This window comes from Nannospalax galili, unplaced genomic scaffold (genome assembly GCF_000622305.1).
Source record: "Nannospalax galili isolate Female #2095 unplaced genomic scaffold, S.galili_v1.0 scaffold136, whole genome shotgun sequence".
Taxonomy (NCBI): domain Eukaryota; kingdom Metazoa; phylum Chordata; class Mammalia; order Rodentia; family Spalacidae; genus Nannospalax; species Nannospalax galili.
This window is the reverse complement of record NW_008340872.1, coordinates 1,056,532-1,073,074: the sequence shown is the minus strand read 5'-3', so window position 1 is coordinate 1,073,074 and position 16,543 is coordinate 1,056,532. Positions and strand designations below refer to the sequence as shown.

The 16,543-nt window shown below is 41.6% G+C and overlaps 1 long non-coding RNA gene across 1 annotated transcript in view; it reads right to left on the bottom strand.

The window, feature by feature from the left end:
- The window catches only part of LOC115070874, a 311,242-nt gene extending 303,340 nt beyond the window's left edge, over window positions 1-7,902 (bottom strand). Inside the window, exon 1 of the long non-coding RNA XR_003849980.1 lies at window positions 7,700-7,902. This is a non-coding gene — a long non-coding RNA (uncharacterized LOC115070874). The remainder of the gene's footprint in view (window positions 1-7,699) is intronic.
- Window positions 7,903-16,543: the final 8,641 nt, after the last annotated feature.

Sequence of the window (16,543 nt, the reverse complement as noted above, 5' to 3'; positions counted from 1 at the left end):
AACATAGAACCAAACACACTGCCATGATTTTCTCCTTCAAGGGCAGAACCTGATGATTATTCATAGTTTGATTTTCCTTTAAATGAGTTGATTTCTTTACAGCCAAAACTGTAATTGAGAGTATGTCCTTGAAAACACACTCTCAGACTGGATGAGGCAAAGCTTAGGAGTTAAGAACTTTGAAGGGTTACATACGCTGGAGTATGTAGCCTTCATACTTGACATTCCTCCTAATTTTGCATATCTTTCCCCCAAATTACTGAGGTAGATGAGCCATTTAACCATAAGATATGGGAATTATACATTAAAGTCAATAATTAGTTATTCCATCATTACTTAGTATTAAAATTAAATTACTAATTTAAAAAAATAGTAACCACTGATTCCTCCACCACAGCTTTTATTCAATATCAACAGTAATAGACATCAGGATTCGGATAATGACCAAACATGCGACTGGCCCTTAAGCAGTTCCTGAACTTGTTTTCATGAATGAAAGTGACAAAAATCCTACTGTCCCAAGTTTCCAGTGTAAAACAGCCCCAGGCAGTGACAGGGCTGCTTAGCCATTCTGGAAATGGGGTGGGATGAGTGGTTCAGAGATTCTCCCCTTTCCTGTTCTCATTTCACTATGATTCATCTGTTGTCGAACCCTTACTGTGAGCTTTAACCAGGTTAGAAATAATCGATACTGGAGCCTTTTCCTTCCTCCCATCAAGACTCCTAATGGGGAAATGTATCTTCATAAAGAGTCACTCACCTGCTCTGTACCCATTGTTACTTTTCATTTATGTGGAGCAACAAGATCAACAGGGGCTAATACAGTGGATGTTTTTAATCTACTTTACCCATATTGAGTGAGGGACTTTGAATGAAAATGGGCAGCTACCCCTCCCCCCTCCAGTTGTTATTCTGTTCATTGCAGAGCTTTGCAGAGCTAGATGGGTTCTTGTTAAGTGTTTGGGACATCTACCATGTGTGCTAAGAGAATGATGTTCTTTGTTTTTCCATTTTATTTTTTTCAAATTTAGTTTATTTATGTGTGTATTTCTCTGTGTGTATATGCATGTGTATGTGCAGGTGCCTACAGAGGCCAGACGGGGGCATCAGATCCCTTGGAGCTGGAGTGATAGGGCAGTAATGCCCTTATCCACTAAGCAATTGCTCAGGAGGACGTCAGGGTACAACCCATAGTATGTAGGCTACATACTCCACAAATATGCACCCTTCAAAATTTTTAACCCTAATCTCCTTTGTCTCATCCAATCTGAGAGTGTAGGAAAAAAAAAACATATATTTTTGGGGTGTGTGTGTGTGTGTGTGTGTGTGTGTGTGTGTGTGTGTATACTGTATGCACACATGTGTGCAGGTACATGAGCCCATGCATGCATACAGGTGCCAGAGAAGGATGTCAGATGTCCTACTCTGTCACTCTCCAGCCTATTCCCCTGAAACAGAATCCCCCTCTGAACCTGGAGTTAGGCTGGCAGCCAGCAAGCCCCAATGGTCTTCCTGTCTCTGCCTCTCCCAGCGCTCCCACTGCAGGTATGCATGCACTGCTTTTGATATGGGTCTGGGGATTCAAACATAGGTCCTCACGCTTGTGCAGCAAGTGCACTTATCCACGGAGCATCTCCCCAGCCTCTCAATCAAGACTATTTCAATGTCAAAAGTTTTAACAAAGTAAAAAATGTCAATACTATAAACCCACTTTATTTTTCCACAAACCTCTTTTGTCTTTGAATATCTTATCGACTTTCAATTACTTGATTATTGTGTTCCATTAACAAACTTTCAAATTGAGAAAAATTGATGATGACAGCTTAAAATGAGAAACCTGGAAACCCTAAAACACCACCCAATATAAAATGGACTCACTAGATTTTGAAATTATATGAGTGCACTTTCTCAGAAGAGTTTTGTTTTTTTTAAAAACTATGAGTTGGGAAACAAACCTATGCAGATTATAATAAATTATTTCATATAATGAATTACTCTTATTTGTGTTAGGGAGAATTTGGAAAAGTAGTCAAGGTATAAACAATTACTGGCCAAAAAACTTTAAGCTGACATCCATTCTACATATGGGCAGTTATTTTAAGAATACTGTATTTTACTGTAAAAGATATTTATTGTGTTAGTTACTTTTCTTGTTGGCTTGATAAAGTATCCTAAACAAAGCAACTTAAGGGAGAGGGGTTTATTTGGCTCTCAGCTCAAGACTACAGTCCATCATGGCAGGGGAGTCAAGGTGTCAGGAGTTTGAATCAGCTGGTCACATCACATCCACAGTCAGGAAGGAGAGAGAGATGAATGCTGGTGCTCATCTCTCTTCCTTCTTTTCAAGAAGTTGAGATCTGAGTCCAGGAAATGGTGTTGCCCTCCTTTAAGGTAGGCGATCACACCTCAATTAATCGAATCAAGATGGTCCCTAACAGAATGTCCAGAGGCTTAATAATCTTAATAATCTCTCACAGGTGTGCCTGGAGTCTTGTCTCCTAGGTGACTCTGGATCCTGCCAAGATAACAATCAATATTAGCCATCACACCCATATTTTGCATATAAATCTTGGTTTCCATGCAAAACGATACCTCTCCCCAGATTTTCACTTTTCCAAAACTGTTGAAGATGTGCCCCTTTAAGAAAGGCAATCTGAGAAACAGGAATTGTAAGAATCCATTGAGGATATTGGCACGGTAGTGTGATACATAGCCACTTAATGCTGCCTTTGCTGAGTACTAGTTCTATGAACATCACCACAGTTCTTGACATCTCTGAATTCCATAATACCCATCTGTGGAATGTCTATAGAAATCACCATCATCTAAAATTGCCATGAAGGCTAAATGAGATGAAATATCTAAAACGCCTGTCATAAACTTAGTGCACAGTATGTCTTAGCTTCCCTCCTGCATTTCAGTTGATATCATCAAAGTCAACAGCAGATGCATAAACAAAACTGAATTTTCCAGTTCTTCTATATAGATTTCAATTTGTGATCAGTAATTAACAATAATACAAATGGATATAAAATAAAATAACTGGAGTTCAGCATACTGATCACACTTTGACACTCTAAGGGCCTTTACAATGTCCTTTGCCCTTTCAGTCTGAGTGCAGTGTCCTTTGATCTCTCCTTTCTTATCATCACTTGGGGGTCTTACAGGTCCCCTCTGAGAACCTCTTTGGTTGGTCCCAAGGCTCCTGGGACTACAGCTGATAAAGCCAGAGTAGCTGCAGGGAGAAATCCCCCATCAGAGCATATCAAAACACATCACCAGAGAGCTCACAGCACACATATCTATTTATAGCTGTTGTTCTCCATGAGACATGCGGGGCCCAGTCACCAGCATTTTATTATGACACTATGGTGATGCTGTGGCTAATGGTAAGAGGGTTACTATTCCCTTGAGAACTTGTTACTCTGGGTCTCCAGGTCTTCAAAGATATCAAATGTCTACAATTCCCCAATGAAAGAGGTATGTTGTAGAGAACAGTCCTCCAATTAAAACAATGGTCATCTTCATCAGATCAGCTGTACCTACTTGCAAGAGCCCATCATGATCTGGGTTGTTGACTGTTGACATTCCCTAAGAAGGAGGGGATGGGGCACCTGAGACTCCAGACACTTCCCAACGATTTGTAAGCAATTCTACCCTAACTGCACATGGTCTCTAGGTGTTGAGAGGTACAGGGGTATATAGACTGGGGGGGGCCGTTAATTGGGAAGGGGCTCCAGCTATACAGTTAGGGGGAATCCATCATCCATACTGGAGTAAAACTTTCTTACAGTCACTCTACTCCTATAGGCAGTTCCTCATTCATGTTCTGTAAGAAAGTCCCATAGAACTCACGAGTTTCTCCAGGGAAAACTTTGGTGGAATCCTTGGTTTGCTATTGGGACCCTTGAGGAGGGGAAGATACTGTTTACATCTCCCCATGGAAGGATTTTTCACAAGACTGAAGACATAAACTGTATGAAGGAGGTCAAAATCCCTTCCTCAGCATTCCGTCAACTTCAGATGCAGCAACACAAGGAGCACTAGAGAGGGAGTCTAAAGTCCCGGATGTGACTTGGATATCAATTCAGACAGTGGTATGTTTCAGAACCTCAGCTCTGTGACCTATCCAGTGGGGATAATAAACACTACCCCAGTGTTAATGTCCAAAAACTAAATAAGGAAAATGTATGCGGGGTTGAGATCATTTTTGCTTGCCTTGTGAGAGCTAAGCTCTAAATCATCTCTAGGACTTCCCAGTTTCCACACACCTTCAATGCTTGCCTGTTTGCACCATATCCCTGGAACCTTTCTTTGGCTTCTGTGAGCCTTGCACAGTCACCTTGGTATTACCACCATGATTGAGGTGTTTTTTCTAACAGAAGAGCTGACGCCAGTGTAAGCGCCACATTAATCAAATTCATGTATGCTGATTCATGGACTAATACCAGCCTCTTACTTTACACTCTGCACTTTTTAAAAAAATGGGGGATTTTTTGCTATGTATTTCATTTATCAACAGGCAATAAACTATTGTTGTCTAGTCGTATGATTATTTTAGGTTCTATAAAGGTATTTTTAGAGTTTGTGACTAAACAAATTTGTTATCAGAAATGAAAATTAAAACCTGGTCATTGGAATTTCCAAGCTCTTGGCCCTTACAATAAAATTCAACCAACCTTGAAGCCTATTTATTAGCATCTATACCTCTGGATTATTAAAATAAACCATTAGCAGATTGAAAGGTAATGGTACTATGTGATAGATGTGACATATGTGACATTTAAGTGGCTCACATCATGGCCTGTCCATTACTTAACTGAAATATCACTGTGTTATAAATGGACCTCCGGGCAAAGGGGGAGGTTCTCAGGAAATGGAATGTTGAAAAGATGCATTGGCACCTGGAAACAGAATCTTAAACATGTGATCAAGGGAAGGGTTAGCACCTTTATTAACTTCTTTGAAGACTAAAAGCCAGTCTCTTAGAAAATAAAATAGGACAACTACATTCATTCGCTTCATGTCTCTATGGCCATAGCTTATAGAAACAACTTAAGGAAAGAAAGAAATATTTTGGCTCACAGATTCAGAAGGTTTTAGTCTACAAAACCAGAGAGGACATGACGAAGAGGCTCATTCATTGAAATATTTAGCAGAGCCTGATTACATGGAGGCATACCAGGAAGAAAACATGACAGAAACAAAAAGCCAGGAATACTCTCAAAGACCCACCACCAGAAACCTATCTCTACCAGCAAGGCTCTGTCTCCTAAAGGTTCCAGTGCCTCCTCAGCTGGGGAACAAGCATTCAAAACTTGAACCTATGACAGGCATTTCAAATTAAACCATAACATTACACTCCTGACCCCAAAGGCACATGGCCATCTCATAATCCACAATTCATTTGGTCCAATTTCAACAACTGTCAAAGTCTTTACAGTTCAACACTGTTCAATAATCAAAATCAAAGTCAAGGCAAACTCTTAACTTTGAGCCCCTGTAAATAAAATGCAAAAGTAAGGTTATATGTTTCTGAGATGCTAAGGCACAGAGTAAACATTCTCATTCCAATCCAAACAGGAGAACAGAAAGAGATTGGCCTTAAGACTGAAACTGTACAGGAAAAGCATTAAATCCTGTAGCATCTGGAGTACTCTGTGGCATGCTGTGAATTCCAACAGGCTTGGGCAGCTCTTCTCCTCTGACCCTGCCACATGAACACACATGGCTTTGTCTTGGGATATTTCCACTCATAGCCTGCTAGTTTCCAAGGCAGAGGTACTATGTTTTTGGCATCTCTGACATTCTGGAGTCTCTACTGCAACTTAGGCTTTACCTTTAAGCTTCGTGAATTCACCTCTCAGGGCCTCTTGCAGTGAACCCAAGCGTGCTTCACACTGCCTGGCCTCATGGGTTTTCCTAACACAGGCAAATGTCTAGAACCTCACCCTTCTTACATTTGGCACAAACCAACATCTCATGGATAGCACTACATTCTACTACCGAATCAGAATCTAAGCTCCTCTGGACCAAGTCTACAGCAGCCTCTGATCATCCTGGAAGATAAACTTGACAAAACACTTCCACATACATGGTTTTCATCAGGGCATCTTGGAGTCACTCTCTTTTTAAAGGAAAGGTTTTCAAATGAGTTTTCAGTTTTACATCCCAGAGCCATTGAGGGCAGGAGACACCAATTCCAGAAATGTTCTTGAGATACTTTTCCTACTAACTCTGCCCTGTGCAAAGGACAAGGCTTGTTTTTAATGATGCTACTCTCTCTAGCAGCTGTGACCAAGTTGTCCACACTTGCTTTTTCCACAACTTTAAAAATAGAGATTTTGGCCCAACAACATGTTTATCAAATCCCTCTGTTCTGATTTTTGCTACCAGTTTTTACTGGAAATATGACTAAAAGCAGCCACTAATAATTATGCCATCACATTGATGCCTCCAAACTTCCTCTGCTAAATTATTTAATCTATCGCTTTTGAATTCAGCCTCACTTAAAATTTCAGGACACAGGCAGAATGTAGACAGATCCTTTGTCAGAATCTAACACAAATGGCCTCTAGTACAATTTTCAGTAGAGTGCTTGTTCCCATCTGAAACCTCACGAGCAGTCTCTAGGGTCCATATTTCTCCTAGCATTCTGGTGTTTTGAATTCTCACCAGCATCACCCATTAGACTTTGCTTATGACATCCTAGGGCTTCTCTAACCCATATCTCCAGGTAACTCCTCCTCCATTCATTGCACAAAACAATTCCAAAGGCCTGAGACCCACATGGTCAAACTTAGTTACAGCAGCAACCCCATTGTGAGTGCCAATTTTCTGAGGCAGTTACTTTTATATCACTATGATCATAATACGTAAGAGAGATAACTGAAGGGAGGGAAGAGTTATTTTGTGCATCAATTTCAGAAAATTTTAGTCTATCCTGGGGTAAGGCATTGCAGACATGCTCAGTCCATGACTGCAAGAGTGTTTAGAAGAGTCTGTTTATATGACGGTGGATCAAAAAGTAGACCAGAATGGCAGGACCTAGGGGCTGGGCATAACTTTCAAAGTCCTATCTTATTTCTGCCAGCCAAATATCACCCCTAAAGGTATCATGGCCTCCCAAAGAGCATTCAAATCATAAGGCTTCAGAAGACAATTCAAATTTAAATCATAACAGTATCTGAACCCAGTGACAACATTCTAAGATATTCAGATTATTCAAAATTCCATAAAATAGATACATTTGTATGCAGAAATCAATATTATATATGCCTGTATTTAGCTCAAATATGTGGAATATTTGCGTAGTTGCACAGTACTTGAACACATAGATATGTACATAATTTATTTATAATCAAGTTAAATGTGTTTCTTTTGAGACAGGGTCTCCCTATATAACCCTAACTGGCCTGGATCTCACAGAGATTTGCTTGCCTCTGCCTTTGAGTGTACCACCATGCCTGGCCCTAACCATTTTTTTTTCAATTATCTCCAAATGCAGTAAATATTCCTATTTGTGAAAATTAATACAAATTGTCTTTAAGACAGTATAACTATTTTACACATACACAAAACACCTTAGTCCAAGTTTTCATCTCTCCTTCCAAAACCTTGATTCACTTATCTACCTCTGAGGATGTAGAGCTTGGGTCCAGCATCATGAAACATCTAATGCCTGTGCATGGCGTCTCACCTTTGCAGTCATTCCCCCACCAACCTCAGCCAGAATGCACCAGCATGGTCTATCTCTCGCAGGAACAGCAGATTCAGTGTAGCAGAATCCTCTGTGGCAGCATCAGTCAAACCTCTGTAGCCAGTCCAGGGAGGCAAGGTCAGAGTCCCCGGGGCCTTCCACACAGGATACGCATCTTGTTACAGAATTCCTCTATGCCTCATTGCTGTCTCCCTAATGACCAGTTAAGTGGGCTCCCTCGAGGATGCTTGAGTCAGCGCCAGCTTAAAAACTGCTGAGGGAACATCCTCTTTTACTGGAAATGATTTCCATCAAACTGCCATGTGCCATATTTAGACTCCTGGCTTAGTAACACCCAACAGAAGGGGCTAAGTTTGCAGGGCAGGAGGCTCTGGGCTGTGAGAAAAGAGTTTGCTGTTGTCTGGCCCAAGTGACCACAGGGGACGGAGCTGGCAAGTCTGGGGTGGTCTGTGACTCAAGGGACAGAAATATTTCATTCTTTCTGGAGATACAGACATACAGAACAGACTCAGCTGACTCTTCCCAGACTGCTTGTCCCCAACTCGGAGATCAGATGGGAGGTGATAACTTAAGTCCCTCCATATCCGCCTGGCCCAAATTTGAGGGTTTGGGTAGAGCATTAACATTGGTGAGAAGTTCTGCTATTCTGTGGCATGATGTGGGACTGTAACTAACAGTAGCGATGAAGCCTTCAATACTGACAGAGGAGAGGATTTTGAGCCTAACGACAAAGAGATTGGAAGCATTTGAGGAGGTGACCATGTGAGTCACCGTGATTCAATCATTACACAGTGTATGCCGGTGTTAGTAGAGCACGTCTTACCCCATAAATAAGTGCAATTATTATGTGTCGATTAAAAATAATACTTCAAATTGAAAAATGCCTCTGCGAGCTAGGTTCAACAGGCAAATGGAAAGCCAGTGTTTCTTTACCTCCAACTACAAAAAATAATAACAATATGACATTAAAATATCTAAAACTCTACTAAAGTACAGAACCAGTGAATTTTATTCAGAGCTTTAAAAATACATTTGTACATAGTATAATAACCAAATAATGTCCTATAAATATGTAAGTGTGATTTTGTGTAAGTACTATCCTTTCCCTTAATTTCTCCTTGGTTTTTCTCTTCCTCCTGTTCTCCACGTCGGCCCCGGTCTCCAGCCTATACTGCGTTGTATTAGCAACATAATTTGTATGTTTGCACATTATTCTTCATGGCAATAAAATTTTATGTGGATACACAAAATATATCATTTAGATACATCACTTCTGCTGTTTTCTACCCCAAAAGTCATGTCATGTATCACAGTTCTCTGCATCTTGCCTTTCTCTCTCAAAAAGAATTTAGGAATCTCCTCCCAGATCAACCCGGAGCTCTGACCCAGTCTCCTTAACAGTTCTAACACACAGTCCTTACTAACCATTCTTAATTCTTAATTACTGTGCCTAATTAATGAATTCAACTACAGGACAAGCACATACTTGGGAAGTCTTAGTTTGTAGGGTTTGGTGCTAGCCAGAGTGTCAGTCTTCTGTGGAACACGTTGAATGCGTCCCTCAGAGATTGGGAAGTGTTCTGTGCTTTGAGTCTACATACTCACACAGATAGAGATGGAAGTCAGGAGAAAACTGAAACAGATTTATTGCTAATCCTCACAAGCAGCCCTTTCCTTCTGTCAGATTCTCTGTCCAGGTCAGCATAGCAAGATGGTGGTAACATAACTGTGGGGCTCGCCTGATGAAGTAGATTATGTCCTTGAAATCTGGAGACTGAGGTATTGGAAACACGAACAGTCATGGTGCTTAATTTGTGTCTCTCCATGCCAGAAATAACCATTCAACCCCTACCAGGGACCAAGCTAGCTTTGTGTATTGCTGGAGTTTGGATATTGAATGTGTTAAAGACTTAATACCCAGGGTAACACTAGTAGGAGATAGTGGAACATTTAGGAGATAAGGTGGGTGATGCTTAGGCCACTGGTAGTGAGCCCATGAACGGGATTATGGGACCTCAACTTTTTCTACTTCCTCTTTGCTTCCTGGCCACAGGATCAATGGCTTTGCTCCACCACATACTCCTAACCTCCTATATGCCTCACCCCAAGTCCAAAGTGATGGGGTCAACTGAGAACTCCAAAACAATGAGCCAGCACAAACCTTTTCTCATTACAAGTTGATTTCTGCAGGTGTTTTGTTTTGTTTGTGTGTTTGATTTTTTAAAAAAATTATAAGTGTATGAGCATTTTGTCTCCATGTATATAAATGCACCAATGTGTACTGCATGCAATGCCCATAGAGATCAAAAGAAGGCATCAAATGACCTGGAATTGGAGTTATGGGTGGTTGTTAGCTGCCATGTGTGAGTGCTGGGAACCAAACCTAGGTCCTCTTCAAGAGAAACCAGTGCTCTTAACTGCTGAGCCACCTCTTCAGACCCAGGTAATTAGTCATGGAAAGTTTACTAACACAATTACCCTTCCTTATATTGTGGGCATTTTCTACTCATTGTCAAATCTTTAAAAAGCTGAAAAACTAAACGTTTTAATTTTGAATTTCCTTTTCCAAAATTTATTACATATTTTTGATATTCAAGAAAGGAAAATCAATAGCTTGGAGTTTGGTGCCTCCTCTCAGATTTGGGCAATCTGGGAAATAGATTAGTTAATGGATGTGCTTTTTTTTGCTTTTTTAATGGATGTTCTGTTTTGATGTTTTGTATCAATATGACCTAACCTAAATACAATTAAGCTTTAAATTCACACATCCTGTTGAAAAATCACTTAAGATTCTTCTAACTTCTCCTCTAAAGAGAAAATTATGGCTCTGTCATTGATCAGCAAGTAGGGGTAATGTGCTGGCATTCAGGGTTGGTAACATGGTGCTGCCCTTGAACTCCAAAAACCTTTGTATACAGGAGACTCCTTGCCCATCTCCACCTCCACCAAAATACAAACACAAAACTTTAATTTTTTTCTCTTCTTTTCTGAGAAAAAGTCTCACTAGAGACGCTTTGAGAGTTGATTTTGCAATTCTCCTGCCTCAGCCTCCCATGTGCTAGAATTACAAGTATGTGTTACCTTGCCCCGCTCTGTTTTCTGTTTTTGTTTTTGTTCTTTTAAATTACAGAGTATGTGACAACTGAGTAGTCTGGTGCCTGACCTGCACTGCAACCTCAAACCCTGTCCTCAGCCCCATGCCCAACCCCAACTCAAGTCAAAGGAATTCCATTTACAACTTCACCCACTAGATAAGACTGAGTGTCAAATAGTGTCCCACCACACACCTCCCGCTCATATATTGAGGTCTTAACCCCTCATACTACAGATTGTGACCTTAATTTAAAATCTGGTTATTGTAGATGTAATCAGTTGTATTAAGGGAAAGTCATTAGGATGTGCTCCCAATCCAGTATGTTTTTGTTTTCCTATAAAAAGAGGGAATTTAGACATAGAGGTATGCCCAATGGAAGAGTGCCACATGAACACGAGGCAGAGAATAAGTGACATATCTACAAGTAAAGGGGCATCAGTGATCATCTGAGACATAGGATGAGTCACAGGAGAGGCCAGGAGCCCATGCTGGCCACACAGCCTGAGAAAGAAGCAGCTCTCTCAAGGTCAAGATTTCAGACCCTCCAGCCTTCCCATGCTTGAGAATACAGTTCTCTCAGCCGAGCCATTTAGGCTGCGGCAGTTGACCGCTGGCCTAAATACACTAATTGGTGTCTTCAGACTTCACTGGCAGAATGTGACAGGAGAATAAGTGCTGTTTGTTCCCAGGAGCCCGAAATGAGTCAGCTCAGCCCCAACCGGAGGCCACAAAGGAAGACAGGGGCAGCCAGTCCTCAGAGCAGAGGTCCCCCCAACATCTGCAGGATCGGAGGAGCCTCTGGCCTGTGTTTAAATAGCTACATGTTATAAATCAAATTAACAAACTGTTCAGTGAAAGATCTGCTGGCCTTTTACCTTGCCAACCAGACCTTTACAATAGCAAGGAAATTCATGAAACTACAGGTTTTTTTAATGACTATATAAGAGTAAAATGTAATAATTAATATTATTAGATATGTCTGGCATTTCTGCATCTGGGTCAGCATTTCAGGCAGAGTAATAAAATAAAAACCTATGCAGTTAACTAAATATAGATTATTCCATGAAAATTATTTCTGCTTTCATTTCAAGTAAACTTATAATTAAACTTATCATATAAAGTACCTGGCATGAATGCCAACTGAGTTGATGTGCTTTTTATTTATTTTTTATTAATTTCAATTTCAAAGATTAGCTACTCTGTTCAATTGCTGGGGAGTGACATCATCAAAGGAGCTTTAAAGTAGAACTTAAACTTGGAAGAAATAGGTGATTTGGGGCATTTTGTGGTCAAATTGAAAATATCACAACATAGTTTTTCTCTGTCCTACAGGATGTTAACCTTTGCATGGCTACTTTCACTTTCTAAGACAACTGATCCTATGCAGAATCTAAGAATATGATTTTTAAAAGTCGTGCTTCATGTATGTCACATCAAACATACCTGGATAAGAATTCAAGAATCATAACAGTCCTGTAATACTGAACAATATTCCTCACTACGGAAGCAGCTGTTGGGAATACCAAGCTGGTTCACTGTTACACAAGGGCCTTGAATGCTGCAGCCACAACACGGGAGTGAAGGAACATAGATGCCTAGAACCAAGAATGCATTGCTACCTCAGAACCTAGGTGAGAGGTGGGGGAAGCTCAACTTACTCTTTTGTCTCTCTAATGCTGTATCCCATTCCAACGGCAAACATAGCAAAACTCACACAGAATTGACAGAAAAATTACAGGACATTCGGGACACACGTAGACTAAATACTTTGTTTATCTCAAATTCCAATCTGTGCTGTCATTTGCCAATAACGGATAGACATTTCCCCCTGGCAGTTGCATCCAGTTATCCTTTGCTTTGCGTACAGGAAGATTAGATGTGGAGAAGTGTCCCCAGGACACACTAAACATTCTGATTCACTGGGGTAAATGTCTGAACGTACTATGTGCTGGAACCTTAAGACAGAAATGAACAACTGCTCTGCTTCTAGCCCCCACAGGGAATAATCACAATATATGCTTTCCTCCTTTGTGTGTGTGTGTGTGTGTGTGTGTGTGTGTGTGTGTGTGCAGTTGTGCATGTCCATATGTGTGCATGGAGACCAGAGGAGGATGTAAGGTGGTGTGTCCTGTATCACCCTTTGCCTTGTTCCATTGAGACAGGGTCTCTCACTGAATCGAGCTAGGCTGGCCACCAGTAAGCGCTGGTGATCCTCCTGTTTCCACCCTCCACTGTGTTATATAGGCATGTGCATCCATGGCCATCTTTTTACATGGGTTCTTTGGATTTGAACTCAGGTCCTCATGCTTGCATAGCAAGTGCTTTTACTTGCTGAACCGTCCCGACCACCCCAATCGTGCATGTTCTTCTTGCCAGCTCCCGGTACCCAGCTCTAGTCTCCTTTCTCTTCTTATTTCATTCAGAAGTGCCTGTTATGAACAACCATGTACCCAGCACCCCATCAACCCTAACAGAGGTGAGAAGGAAGAAGATGAGAGATTGCAGAGATGGAGGAGAGGGGCCTGACCACAGAGCTGCATGCCTGCCTGCAGTCCATCAAAGCAGACCAAGCCAAAGGCAGAGAGGAAGAACCTGATCCAAAGGTGGTACCCAGGGAGCTCAGGGCCTCTTCAGAAGTAGCTTCTCCAGTCACCTTAGGTGTGGATGAGTGTGATGGACAGGGAAAGACAGAAAGAAATAAAGGAGAGATCATCACCTGGACAGACTAACTGGGAAAGTAGAGCAAAGCACCTTCCTGTGTTAGAGATCACGTTCTCTAAATCCTCCTTAAAATCATTCCTGTTTTTCTTTAGTTACAGAAAAATTGGGAGGCTTTGCCTTTGGAGAAATGGGTCACGGCTATACTGTAAAGAAGCTCCACCAGGCCAGGGAAGGGACAGGTCAGTCCCTTCCACGGAGTGGGACTGGGTGCTCGGGCAGCCCTGTTTTTCTAGCATCAGCTAAAACAAGAGCCATCCCTGAGCGCTTTCTTCCAGCAGGAATGCTTAGCTGAGGTTGCTCCTGCATGGGCGCAGGTGGCGTGGTGCTCCTGCATGGGCGCAGGTGGCGTGGTGCCTGGGGCTATTAAGCTGGAAATGCAAACCACTTTTTGTGGTTCAAATACTCTCCAGGAGAGAATTTCCTGGAAGTTTCAAGTCTTATTTCTCCTACCACCTCCATCTACACTGATGATTTTGATGACCTTTTCGTCTAATTACACCAGTATTTTGTACCTATTTTTATTAAATGGTTCCATTACACAAGCCATTATGAGATGGGCTCCTTCTCACTGCTCACCCACCTAATGAGCCCACTCCACTATCCTTTTCCACTCTCAAGTCAGGAAAGACGCCTTTAATAATGTCATGCTTTCTAAGATTTATCTAAGGTCTTCACAAAATACTGCGCTAACATTTATAAGTACCAATCAGACTCCCAGGCTCTACCAAAAGTATGTGCGCCCCACACAGTGGTGCACAGCCTGAGGCATTGGGCAAACATTGTGTATGGGGTCAGGGGATTACACAGGAGGAATTAGGAACATGAATAAAGTGGTAAAAACTAGGGGAAAGATAAGCAGAAACTAGAGAGTGCTTCCTCATATCACCTGCCATTAAAAGATGCCACCACGGGGGCTGGAGAGATGGTTCAAGAGCAGTCAGTTAAGAGCACTGACTGCTCTTTCAGAGGACCCAGGTTCGATTCCCAGCACCCACATGGTGGCTACAAACCATCCTTAACTCCAGTTCCAGGGGAATCCGATGCCTTCTTCTGACTTCATGGCATTACACGACATGGGTACACTCACGTGCATGCAGACAATACACTCATACACATAAAATAATAAAATAAAACATAAAATAAAACTAATTAAAAAAGATGCCACAATGGTAGCCACCATGGGCAGCACAAGGCAGCCTCTAATTTGTTTTGAATTACAAAAGGCTTCATAGCATAAAGCAGTAATCCCTTAGTATGACATGATAATTGCACAGAACCCGGGTGACAGGTAGAAATTATATCAGCAAGCAGTCACAGCACAGCACCAGGGAGACCCCGACTTCCCTATTGGGTTGTCTAGTCAAAGATCTGCTATACTGATTTACATATCAAGTTTCTGAGGGCTCCCACTCTGTTTGCTATAGTGAAAGTCCAAATAACTAGTTTTATTTTCCTCCCTCCTGTCAGATAGTCAATTAAAAACTCTGTCTATATTTGTGACAGTCATTTAGATGTTACGAAACTAGGGGCTGGAGACATGGCTCAGTGGTTAAGTGCATTGACTGCTCTTTCAGAGGACCTGGGTTTGGGGGTTCCCAGCACCACATGGCAGCTAGCAAGCATCCTAACTCCAGTTCCAGGGGTTCCAACACCCTCTTCTGACCTCTGTGGGCATTGCAAGACACAGGTGCACTCACATACATGCAGACAAAACACTCATACACATAAAATAAAAACACATAAAATATTTTTTAAAAAGAAGTTACAAAACTAAATTATGGAACAGCATGCAATGGTTCCATTTGAGGCACAATTACTAAATGTAAGACAGGGACTCCAGCCGGAAAAACTAACCCACCATGGTTCCTAATATCCTAAAAGGCTGACTTTAAGTCCTTTAACTAGAGGCAACTGGCCAGTAATAACATGCCTAAACCATGTTAATCACAGTTGCCTTGCTAATTTCATTAGCATCATCATTAAGTTTTAATCACTACAGTGAGGCCACCAAAGATTAATATCTAGACCTGACAATACCAATTCCCTGGCTGCCTTTTGTGGTTGCTGAGCAATCATAACTCAACAGTTGTTACTTTTGGCGAATACAAACCAACGCAGGCTCCCTTGTCTTGACAGGACCAATTGCATATTCCATAGAGATGGTAAACCCCAAACACCTTCACACACCTTAGGAGAATAGTGTGCATGAAAAAAACCCAAGGCATAAAAGAGAAAGCACCGCACACAGCCTGGGGCAGTGTCCCATCTTGGCTGTCCGCATAAGCACTTTGCTTAAATACAAAGCCTTCGTGTGAAGTGACATTTCTCAAAGCTTCCCCTGCTGATGTGTGGTGTTTGAAGAAAGATCAGTGCTCAAGTAACTACAGCAAACACTAAACTAAATAAAAACCCGTGTGGTAGCACAGTCCTCCGAGTACTTCATACGGTACTGTATACTGTGACTCTGAAAGAAAGACAGTTTGCACCCTTTCCTACAATTTATTTGACCAACTATTCTTTTCTTTCTTGCTGAAAATCTCCTTGAATTATTATTCCCAGGAATGTACTTTTGGACAAGTTGAATTAGCAGAATGTTCCTGCCGCGAGAATAGCAAGCATTCCATACAAGTAAATACTAAGGCATAGATCAGAAATATTTTCTCTTACTAAGAGAAACTCTTTGTCACGTGAGGGTCTGTAAATACCCACATGAATGCTCACACACATCGTGTGAATAACTGCTACTTCTGAGGAATCCAAGTGAATCAAAGCACTGGAGCTGTCAGTGACTGTGCAAGCTGTGCACGGCTGGTCCCCAGTGTCCCTCTCCTCTTCCACCATGTCATTTTTAGGTGGACCCCAGACAGTCCTGGAACCAGGATCATTCGCTTCTATGCATCTAAGTTGCCAATTTGCAGTTGAGTCTTATTTCTGCAAGTGAGAAAATGGATCATGAGCTTGGAGGTCATGGGATGGCATGCTGCCATAAAACTTTCTAAGTTCTCAGC